Here is a 12,189-nt window from a genome sequence, read left to right as displayed (position 1 = left end):
TCTTGGCAGTTGATTTTATGAGCAATGGGTCCAACAAATGAACAGGTTCGATCTATTGTGCTTAAAGACAGAAGAGAAAGAGAGTAATTTGTTAGATCTAACCAATTCACTTATTAGGCCCCACCAAAAGTTCAACTAAGAGAGTACCGGTTCGATCTATTGTGCTCAAACTTTCGTTTTTTACAGCTAGATTCAGAACAGCGAGAACAGAGGTTTCTTCGAAGTTGACTCTCGCTGAGAGTCTGACTCTGTAGCCGAAGCCATCGCCCCTTCTACTGCTACAAAATCCACTGTGAGGAGACGACGAGAGTTGGTCTCCATTCGTCTTCCCTTCTTGCTTCGGACGGGTAGCCACTCCTCCTCTTCAGATCGGTGAGGCCAATTTCTCTGCCCAACTGCCGGCTCAGAGCCAAACTTCTTCCAACCTCCTACAGAATCGCCCAAAAGGCCTGCTTCGGGGTTGATCCGCCGGACCCCAAGAGGGATCAAATTCGCCCCACTGGCCCATCTAGGGCGATCTCCCCCAACACCTCTCACCCCGCCGGAGATCATAATTGTCACGGAATCCTCCTCCACTCTGCAAAATGTGCCGACCACCGAGCCGTGAGAATCCCCCGGATTCTGGATCGGAAACCCACGCGGAGATCCTTTTGTAGATGGCGACCGGATTTAATGTCGTGAGGTCCACCTGGCCGGGTATGCTGTGACTATCGTCCAGCATACGAACTATGTCCGTTTTACACACAAGGTGTCCAGGTGTTGAGATACTAATCAACGGATGGGCTTTGGGGGTCGGTGGAGAGGGTGGATCCGGAACTGCTTATCGTCCGCCTGGTTTTCTGTCCTCATCAACGGATCAGCAAAAGGATTCTTCAAATCTTCTAGAGGATTGCGGCAGGGCGATCCTCTCTCTCCTTTTCTTTTCCTGATTGTGGCCGAATCACTGTGCAGACTGCTGAAAAAAGGAAGTGAGTTGGGGCTATATCAAGGGTTCCTTATTGGTGAGAGTAAGGTGGAAGTATCGCTTCTTCAGTTTGCGGATGACACTCTTCTGCTCTGTTCTCCGGTCATATCCCAGATTCTCAACCTTAAAGCAATGCTTCGTTGTTATGAGATGGTTTCGGGTCAAAGATCTAATTTCGCAAAATCTTGATTGTTCGCGATCAATGTTTCTGAGAGCGATGCATCCTTTTTCGCCGGAATTATGGGCTGTGGTTTAGATGTCTTTCCAGCAACCTATCTGGGTCTTCCTCTTGGTGTGGGTCGACCGAAACACAACCTATGGGCTCCTATTATTCAAAGGATTGAGCGACGTTTGGCTACCTGGAAGCGCCGGTTGGTTTCCAAAGGAGGTAGATTAGTGCTTATAAAGGCCGTTCTATCCAATATGCCGATATATTTTCTATCTCTTTTTCAATGTCCCGCCTCGGTTGCTAAACGCATCGAACAAATTCAGAGACGCTTCCTGTGGGGCGGATCAGGGTCTTCCAAGGGGGTCTCCCTGATTAAATGGAGTATGGTCTGCTTGCCTACTAAAAATGGAGGTTTGGGTATCAGGAGGGTTCAGAGTTTTAACCAGGCCCTTATGGGCAAGTGGCTGTGGAGATTTGGCGAAGAACAATCCTCTTTGTGGGTCCGGGTCATTGGAAGTAAGTATGGTTCAGATCATGGGCATTGGGACTCTGTTGATAATTTTAAACTCAAAGGTCTCACGGTTTGGAGGGACATCTTGAAGTTGAAGTCGTTATTTGCTCCTGGCGTCCGATTCAGAGTATATAGGGGGGATCGGGTTCGGTTCTGGCAGGATTCTTGGTGTTCGGATGATCCTCTTCAAGTGATGTTTCCTGGCTTATTCATCGTTTCATCTCAGAAAGAGGCCTGGGTATCGGAATGTTTTGCAAGGGAACATGGGAAGGTGGATTGGTCTCCTAAGTTTCGCAGAGACTTCTTTGTTAGGGAGTTAAGCTCTTACAGCGCCCTCCTCTCCTTATTGGATTCTTGCTTCATCAAGTCTTCGGGCGTAGATCGTCGGATTTGGATTTGGAATCCTTCGGGGATATTTTCAGTCAAATCTTTTTATAACCATCTGATCCCTTCTTTAGTGGAGCACGTGTCCTCCTCGGTTTGGAGACAATCTTGCCCTCCGAAAGTTGCTTTCTTTGGGTGGTCGGTTAGCTGGGGCCGCATTCAAACTATGGATTTTTTGAGGAAGCGAGGAATGTGGTTGGTAGATCACTGTCCTCTATGTTTATCCGCTGGGGAATCCATTGACCACCTTTTCATACACTGTAAGGTTGCTCGTCATATTTGGGGTCTTATTTTTTCTCGTTTTGGAATCAGTTGGGTCCCATCCAACTCTATGGCTGAATTCATTCAGAGTTGGGCCTGGACTCCTTGGAAAAGGAAAGGCAGAATGCTGTGGAAGATGTGTCTCCTGGCCTCATGGTGGTTCTTGTGGAAAGAGAGGAATGCTCGTATCTTTGAAGGGAAGGCTAGATCTTCCTATTGGATTTATATTCAGTTGATAGCTGCGGTCATATCCTGGGCTCGAAGCCTTCCTCTGTTTCGTTTTGTTTCAGCTTTCGACCTCTGGGAAGGATGGTCAATCATATGCTTGGAATCGGCTACCAAAGTGAAAATCCTCCCCTCCTGGATTCCTCCTCCTCCGGGGTCCCTGAAACTTAACTTTGACGGATCGTCTATCGGCAATCCAGGAATGGCAGGAGTAGGGGGGTTATGTAGAAACCACAAAGGGGAAGTCCTCTGGGCCTACTCGGGGCCTATCGGAGTGGCAGACTCAAACGAGGCAGAGGTCCGAGCCGTTCATAGCGGGCTTCTCTCGATGCCTCGTCTGGAGTGCGACAACATTATCGTCGAAGGGGATTCCTTAAATGTTATTCGCTGGCTTTCGGGTAACGCTTCTCCCCCTTGGCGATTTTTGCCTCTCTTAGAGGAAATTGAGGACAGAGCTAAGGGCTCCTCTATAGTTTTTCGCCATGTCAGGAGATCAGCCAATGCGGAAGCAGACACCCTTGCCAAGAAAGGAGTCTTTCGGGCCGCGTTTGAGTGCTTTGACTATCTACCTCCTTGAATTATTGCACTGCTATCTTTGTATTATCTTTGTTCCTTCAGGACCACCTCGGTTCTGTTTTTACATATATATATATATATATATATATTCTGTTGCCCTTTTCAAAAAAAAAGAGGTTCCTTGAAACATTACACCAAGGCAATGAGGGAGTGAGAAAGTTCTAAGGATATGTACGGTTTGTGTGTGAGAGAGAAAGAGAGAGAGGATGTAGAGTCTTTACCGGTTCTGGCTCACCGGCCGGTGAAAAGGGGTGAATGCCGACTACGCGGGGGGTGAATTATTCTATGCAAGTGCTACGCTTGCAAAATAGATTGAGACACGTGCACAAGAAGACAATGAAGAGAGCTGGAATCTCAAGAAAACATTCCCTTGTCATTTCACTTTCGTCTTAATTTGGATTCCAATGTATAAAAAGAAGACCCGGTCTTCGGTTGTGTAGTATCACTTTCAGCATTCAACACTTTAAGTGATTTCTGTCGTGCTTCTGGCTAAAAGACGAGTAGTTGAAGGGGCAATGTCACATTCCATGGGCATGGGTTACAATGTCATATCTTCTGCATGTGATCAAGTACTTCTCTGGCTTAAAAGACGAGTAGTTGAAGGGGCAATGTCACATTCCATGGGCATGGGGTACAATGTCATATCTTCTGCATGTGATCAAGTACTTCTGGCTTAAAAGACGAGCAGTTGAAGGGATATCTTCTGCATGTCATATCTTCTGCATGTGATCCAGATATCAATACCCACTTACTTAAATATAGGGCTGCAACTCGGGTCGGCCGGGTCGGGTTTTGGAGAGCCCAACCCTACCCGAGAAATATCTCGGGTCGGGCTTTTTTTTCCGGAAAACTCACGATTCCCAAACCCGGCCCTACCCATGATAAATCTCGGGTCGGGTTTTTTCACGTTGACACAATTTTTTAAGGAAAATTCTTGTTTGGCAAGGCAACTCAACTCATAGAAGCAGAAATTACACTCACATTACACTTGAATCAAACAATGCCGTAATCAAACAATGTTGTAATTACAATCAAACAATGCTGAATCAAACACTTGAATCAACTCAACTCATAGAAGCAGAAATTACACTCACATACAATAACAGTGGGTGCGTGGGTTTTCACTTTTAACTTTTAACTAACAATAGAAAAAAATGTACATACTATAACTTATGTAACTCGGGTCGGGCCCCTTCAAACCCGAGATTCATGCGGGCTTTTGAATGCTCAACCCGGCTCGACCCTAAACCCATGAAACCTGAACCCAATCCAGGCTATTTTCGGGTCGGGTCGATGCGGGTCGGGTAAAACCCGGCTCGAGTTGCAGCCCTACTTAAATAGAAGCAATCACCCACTTATTTCATTAAAAGCAATAGTTTTTTTTGTGTGTTTCTGACATATGCACTACCATGCTTTAATATGAAAATCTGAAAGGATTTATCATTTCCCATTTTCTTACTAATAAAAGACCAAAATGTCCTTATATGAAAATATGAAAGGGAGATGATAAATTTGCACCCCTTGTTGGATAATTTGCACCCTTGATAATGTGAATTGAGGCTGACTTTAACTCTCTTTGACGTCAAAATCACGTTAAAAGGGGTGCGAATTATCTGGGGGGGGGGGCGAATGTATCATCACGTAGCCATATGAAAATATCTTATAAAAGGATTAAAATACTGGTGATGCTCAGTGATATGTTTTGACATCTAGTGTGGGTCCCATCAACTCGATCGATTCAAACCCATGCATTGTGTGGGGTTCATCATTTTGCCTCATGTATTGATGGGGTAGGTCTCACAGCATCCACCCGAGCGCATGTATATGGTGGGCCCACAATTGTAAACGTCATGTTTTGATGGGGTGGGACCTATTTTTTTACACCCATGCATAAGAATGCTATATATATATATATATATATATATATATATATATATATATATATATATATGATATGCATAGACTACAGAATAAATGACATGCATAGATTACACAGAAATTAAAGAAAGCTACTAGATCTAAGGGAATTCTATTCTATGATTTGAAATATAAATAGAATGGTAAAACATAATGGATGGATCTACTGTTGAATTTATTTATTTTTCATCAAAAAATCATAACACACTGATTTCGATCAATGTTTGCCTTGTAATTTTCCAATCTTTTCCTTTACATTCTAAAATTTTAGGCCCTGTTTGTTTTAGATTTTGAGAACAAATTGTGAATCCAAAACTGATTATTGGACTCAAATTTATGTTTAATTTTGACTTTGGCCCACTTAGATGGTGTAAACATAATTTCTGGTATCGTCCATTCCAGGGTCTTTCATTCTTCTTGGTACTTTTTTTGTCATGTAATTTAATATTTTATTGATAAGATCATGAGATGCTTGGTATTAATGAGGCCAGACTGAACATTTTATAATGTTTACAGGGAAAAAGATGTGTTTTGTATTGAAATTAAGTCTTACTGTGTTTGGCATGGAGCTTTGTATATTTCTGAACTTCTCATTTACATATCCAAAGTTAAAGCCCTATTGTTTTGGACTTTGAGAACTAATTGCGACTCCAAAATTGATTATTGGACTGAAATTTATATTTAATTTCAAAGCTAGACTGCAGAATTTGTAAAGTTTATAATGAAAAAGATGCCTTTGGCCCTAAAACTATATCTTTCTCTATTGGCTAACCGAGTTATACCACCATTGAGTTTTTTTTGCTTCTTTCATTGCTTAACAATGCGTTGTTTCTTTTCCCAACTGAGTGGTCGTTTTCATAATTTCATTGTACTTATTGTGCTTAACAATGCTTTGTCTACTTGTGAATGTGGCAAGAATGATTGATCCTTTTTTTCTTCCGAAACAAATTAATCCAGTAAGTATCACATGTTTACAACAGTGGAAAGTAGAACTGAAACTCAGATGCCAGTTGGCCCGCCTCCACTTCCATTAATTTTGGGCCATGCGGCCTGTACATGATTTCCCTCTCTGGGCCATTGATATTTCCTCTGCCATGTTTAATGATGAGATGAATTCATACGTTTGTTCATTGTTCAGTTAGTCTTCCAAGTCTACTACAATTCCAAATGAACTTTAAAGACTAAAAGGAAAGAGGAGTTGTAAGAATATCAAAATATAGATGTGCTGATACCAGTTTTATGTTTTATGCTCGGATGTTGATATCTCCACCTCATGATGATTGCATAAATTTGTTTTGTAATTAGTGATTTTTAGTGTTGTTCTTGTAATTGTACAAACCCACCTTCTCCTCCATATTGAATGCTAATTGGTTTATAAGAACCCTCGAAATTTTAAACCCTCTAATGACCCATAATAAGTGGGTGCAATTAGACAGACAAGAGTGGGTTAAACACATCTTTTAAGGTCAATTCTTTCCATATTAAGTACTGTCACTTATGATTGTTATGTTTCGGCGGTGACAATGTTCTACCATTCTTTTCCTTTTTGTTATTAATCTTGTGAGCATTGTTTCAAACTAAGGGAAAGAAAATCATGTTCAGCGAAATATTTCCAAACGTCTCCTTAGTAGTCTCTTACATATGGTTTTAAATTTCGACCGAAATCCAAAATTTCGGGTTTCAGTGGAGACTAAAAGCGAAATCCCTAATACCCGAAAATGTTACTTTATTTCGATCGAAGTTTCGAAATTTCAGTCCAAAATTTAAGGAATATCAAAAAAAAATCTAGAATTTATTCATTGCTTAATATTTTCCTGAATATTTTGGTAATTTTGGCCGAAATTTTGTACGAGATAAAATATTACTTGATTTGATGTCGTTGGATTTCATCTGAAATTTCGGCCTAAATATCAGTTTGGGTGAGGACCAAAATGCATTCCGAAACCGAAATTTGAAACCATGCTTACAGCAAACCTATTTTCGTTTGTAGGGATGTTTATTCCATGGAATATTTTTTCATATAAAGAAAGATCGGACTTAAAGAAGCAGTAAATTTGGGTTATATGTAGCGTTGTGAAAAGTGAAAAACCAAGAGTCTTTAAACTTCTTTATTTTTTGAAAGTGGTGTGTTTAGGGCTGCAAATGAACCGAGCCTAAAAATTAGGCTCGTCAAATAAACGAGCCGAACTCGAGCTTTGTATACTTCGGCTTGGACAAGCGCGTGAACTTTTTAGGCTCGGTTCATAAAGCCGAGCCGAGCCGAGCTTTAAAGCTCGGATGATGTTTGTTATATTACTATACATATATATTATATAAGGAAATGTTATCAACACTACTATATTTTGATGAGGGCACTCTTCACTTTATTAAAAATACGGTATGGACCACACCATAAGATGATTCAAATTGTTCATTAGATGGGCCACAGTCTAATTAGGTTGTGCCCCTGCCCCAAAAATCATTTTCATAGGTTCATCCTAACCCTCCGATCTGAATGTTAGAGGGTTGATCCTAAGACTCTCTCTCTCTCTCTCTCTCTATATATATATATATATATATATATATATATATATATATATATATATATATATATATATATATATAGAGAGAGAGAGAGAGAGAGAGAGAGAGAAAACATTTCCTACACACTTGTGTAGGTAAGTTACCTACACACTAACTTAAAATACAGTGGGGGCCCACATAGTTTGGGTGATCTAAACCATTCATTTGAATGGTCCTCACACACACACACACACACATATATATATATATATATATATATATATATATATATATATATATATATATATATATATATATAGAGAGAGAGAGAGAGAGAACATTTCCTACACACTTGTGTAGGTAAGTTACCTACACACTAACTTAAAATACAGTGGGGGCCCACATAGTTTGGGTGATCCAAACCATTCATTTGAATGGTCCTCACATAGATAGGGTGTCCACAAAAAATCAGATCCATAGGATCATCCCAACCATTCAAACTATAGAGGCAAAAAATGGACTAATTTGTGAAGGTTTATACACGTCCATTTTACCTCCACAAATCGTAGGGTTGGGATGATCCTATGGATCTGATTTTTTGTGGACACCCTATCTCTGTGAGGACCATTCAAATGAATGGTTTGAATGGTTTGGATCACCCAAACAATGTGGGCCCCCACTGTATTTTAAGCTAGTGTGTAGGTAACTTACCTACACAAGTGTGTAGGAAATGTTTTCTCATATATATATATATATATATATATATATATATATATATATATATATATATATATGTATAGAGAGAGAGAGAGAGAGAGAGAGAGAAAAGTGTTTCTAAGCACGTGCTTAGATAAACTTATCTAAGCACGAGCTCAAAAACAAATGTGGCCCACATTTTTTGGGGATCAAAAGCATTCATTTGGAAGGCCCTTCTATGGATAAGGTGTGTACAAAAAATCAGCCTTAAAGGATCATCCTAACCCAATCAAAGTTGGAGTGGAAAATGGACAGACATTGTGTGTCCATGTTTCTGCCCATTTTCCCCTCCACAAATGGCAGGAGTAGGAGGGTCCTATAGGGCTGATTTTTGGTACACACCCTATCTATGGAAGGGCTTTCCAAATGAATGCTTTGGATCTCCCAAAAAATGTGGGCTACATGTGTTTTTGAGCATGTGCTTAGATAAGCTTATCTAAGCACGTGCTTAAAAACACTTTCCTCATATATATATATATATATATGAGGAAAGTGTCTCTAGTCTCTCCCCTAGATAAGCTTATCTACTCCTCCCTTTAAAAAAACACAGTGGGCCCACGCTGTTTGGATGATCCAAAGCATTCATTTGATAGGTCCTAACATAGATAGGGTGTGCCCAAAAAATCAGCACCAAAGGGTCATCCTAGAACTTCGTTTTGTGGTGCCTTGTGGTACCCAGAATGGACACGGTGTGCCCAACAAAATGAAGTTCTAGGATGACCCTTTGGTGCTGATTTTTTGGGCACACCCTATCTATGTTAAGACCTATCAAATGAATGCTTTAGATCATCCAAACAGCGTGGGCCCACTGTGTTTTTTTAAAGGGAGGAGTAGATAAGCTTATCTAGGGGAGAGACTAGAGACACTTTCCTCATATATATATATGAAAAGGGTTGCTGCGCTCGAGCACAGAAACAGGCGGTGGGGTCTTTGGGGGGGGTGATCCTAAGCATTCATTTGGAAGGCCCCATCATGGATGGGGGGCCTACCAAAAATCAGCTCTATTGGATCACCAATGGGTGTCCATTTTTTGGGCCAAAAATGGACAAGTACTGTTTGTCCACAAATCTGTCCATTTTTTGCCCCACAAATGGACACCCTAAGATGATCCAATGGAGCTGATTTTTTGTGGACACCCTACCCATGAAAGGGCCCATCAAATGAATGCTTTGGATCCCACCCAAAATGTGGCCCCACCCTGTTTCTGTGCTCGAGCGCAGCAAATGCATGCTCTCTCTCTCTCTCTCTCTCTCTCTCTTTATATATATATATATATATATATATATATATATATATATATATATATATATATATATATATGAGGAAAATAATTGTGAGCTTGAAGCTCATATAGCATATATGAGCTTGAGGGCCCAAACACATGTGGGCCCACATTATTAGGATGATCCAAAGCATTCATTTGAAAGGCCCTTACATGGATAGGGTGTGTACAAAAAATTAGCTCCATATGATCATCCTAACCCATCCAAAAGTGGAGGGCAAAATGGACAGACACCGTTTGCCACAAATCTGCCCATTTTTGCCCTCCGCTTTTGGAGGGGTTAGGATGATCCAATGGAGCTGTTTTTGGTACGCCTTGCAAATGAATGGTTTGGATCACCACAAAAAATGTGGGACCCATGTGTTTGGGCCCTCAAGCTCATGTAAGCTATATGAGCTTCAAGCTCACAATCATTTTCCTTATATATATATATATATATATATATATATATATATATGAGAAAAGATTTCCTACACACTAGCTTAAAATACAGTGGGGGCCCACATTGTTTGGGTGATCCAAATCATTCATTTGAATGGTCCTCACATAGATAGGGTGTCCACAAAAAATAAGATCCATAGGATAATCCTAAAAAAACACAAAAGGAATTCCTCTCTACTAGTACACCTTCTCTAAATTTTTTTGGGAAATGATAAGTATGCACGGTCCTAACTTGTTTTGTTATATGCAAAGCCACCGTACTAAAAACATCTCACTAGAAATAATCTGGGGTACGCACCTACGGGCCCTTGCGCATGATAGGCTTGCAACAAAAGTGCCGCCTTTATATTTAATTTAATGATTTAATCCAACGGTAGACTCTTATAAAATGGAGTATTGCGGAATCAAATACGAAGGGGCAATAGGTGCAGTACACCCGGACACCATATAAAAACCTGTCCCTCATAGTGTCGTCTTATTTTTCCTTTTTAATTGTGACCTGGAGACTTTTATAAGGTCTTGTCTGAGGCCTACTTCATAATTGCATATTTTCATACATATGGAATTCAAGGGTTAATATCACCGTGACGAACGTATTCACAAAACTTGATGGCATGTGATAGGTTGCAAAGGACGAGCGCTTGCTTTCAAAATACTTAAAAGGGTGCATCTAAGCTTAAAATCTGCTTTTGTTATGTACATTTGGAAAGATGAAATTGCATTGCTTCCAAAAGTTATATAGGTCTGTCTATGGCAGGGGTAAATAAATGAATGGTTTACACTCCTTCTCAAAAAGCAATTGTGGTGTTTCCTTTGTGCATGGGGTAGAAAGTGTACAAGGTAGTTGATTCTTTACAATGCACTCACCTAATTTCTCCTCATTTAAAGCTATAAGAGCACTGGAATTAGCTCTTGAGTTTGAGTTAGGATCTTCTCTCAATTGGAATTCCATTTTCTAATCTCAATTAGGTGTTGGAAGGACTCTCTAAACATCATTGGACATGGGTATTGGGGTATTTCCTCGGTATGTTAGCTCATGAATGCTTGGCTTTTCAAACATGTAATTTTTGGCAAAAATAATGGGAGACTTACTATTTTAGTTTTTTTTCCTAACTTTTTGCCAAAAATATTGGTGATTGGAAGGAAATCTACAATGGGGAAACCACTTAGCAAAAAATAATGGGAGTGTTTGTGATTGGAAGGGAAATCTACAATTGGAAACGGCTTAAAAGATTGGGAGGGTGAATTTGTAGTTTTCAAGAGGACACATGGCACGTGAACGAAAAAAGGGCTTGAAGTATTACCTGAATCACTATATAACTTGAAACAAATGCGGAACATACAAATCAAATAGTTGTTATAGAATAATCTAAAGAATTTATGAAACGAACTCGTACATTTTAGAAAGAAAATCATAACTATATATTAATTGAAATAAAGCAAACCATAATAGAAAATCCAATCCAAAAATCCAAATGACTGAGATCCCTATAGAGAAGAAAGTCCAATTTACTTGGCACATGACAGATTTATCTGTTGTCATTACTTCAAGTTAGCCTACATCCTAATCAACCACAAAAAGGTACTAATTAGGCAAACGGTATTAAAGATGCATAAGGTTCTCTCACGTAAGAGCACAAAACTCATAACAATAAAGCGAATCAGTGTCAAGTTTCCCTTCATGGATGAAAACAGTCCTTTGGAATACCACGTATGCCATAATTTAGTATTAAAGATAGGATAATTAGTCACAAATCCTAATGAAAAATTATGGCAACTAAACATATGGAAAATCTTATCAATGGTTTACAAAAAAAATGAAAGAAAGAGAAAGAAACAAAGAGACTACAATCAGGGAATGTTGAATCCTGTAGGCTAAAAATTGCAACCCGAGAGAAGAAAAGAACTGAAAAAACAACTAAACATAAAACAAAAAGAAGGAGAAATGCAATACAATTCATGATTAGTGGCAAAATTCATTTAGAAGGGATAATGGGAAGACTCATTTCTTCTATTATTCCAATTTGTGAGAAGAATTTCAAGTTATCAGAGTTTTTGTAGGAAAAAGAGTACATAGTGAAAAAAAATTGTAAAAGCTTTCTAAAATTTCCATTTCCAAGAATTTCAATCAGATCCATATTTTCAAATAAAATAATTTGGAGAATTGGAACCCAAATTACCTTCCCATTAAAAGCAGTGAT

Source organism: Tasmannia lanceolata, unplaced genomic scaffold (genome assembly GCF_043159265.1).
Source record: "Tasmannia lanceolata isolate RefF3 unplaced genomic scaffold, GAP_Taslan_0.1 ptg000006l, whole genome shotgun sequence".
Lineage (NCBI taxonomy): Eukaryota > Viridiplantae > Streptophyta > Magnoliopsida > Canellales > Winteraceae > Tasmannia > Tasmannia lanceolata.
Note: the sequence above shows the minus strand (reverse complement) of the source record.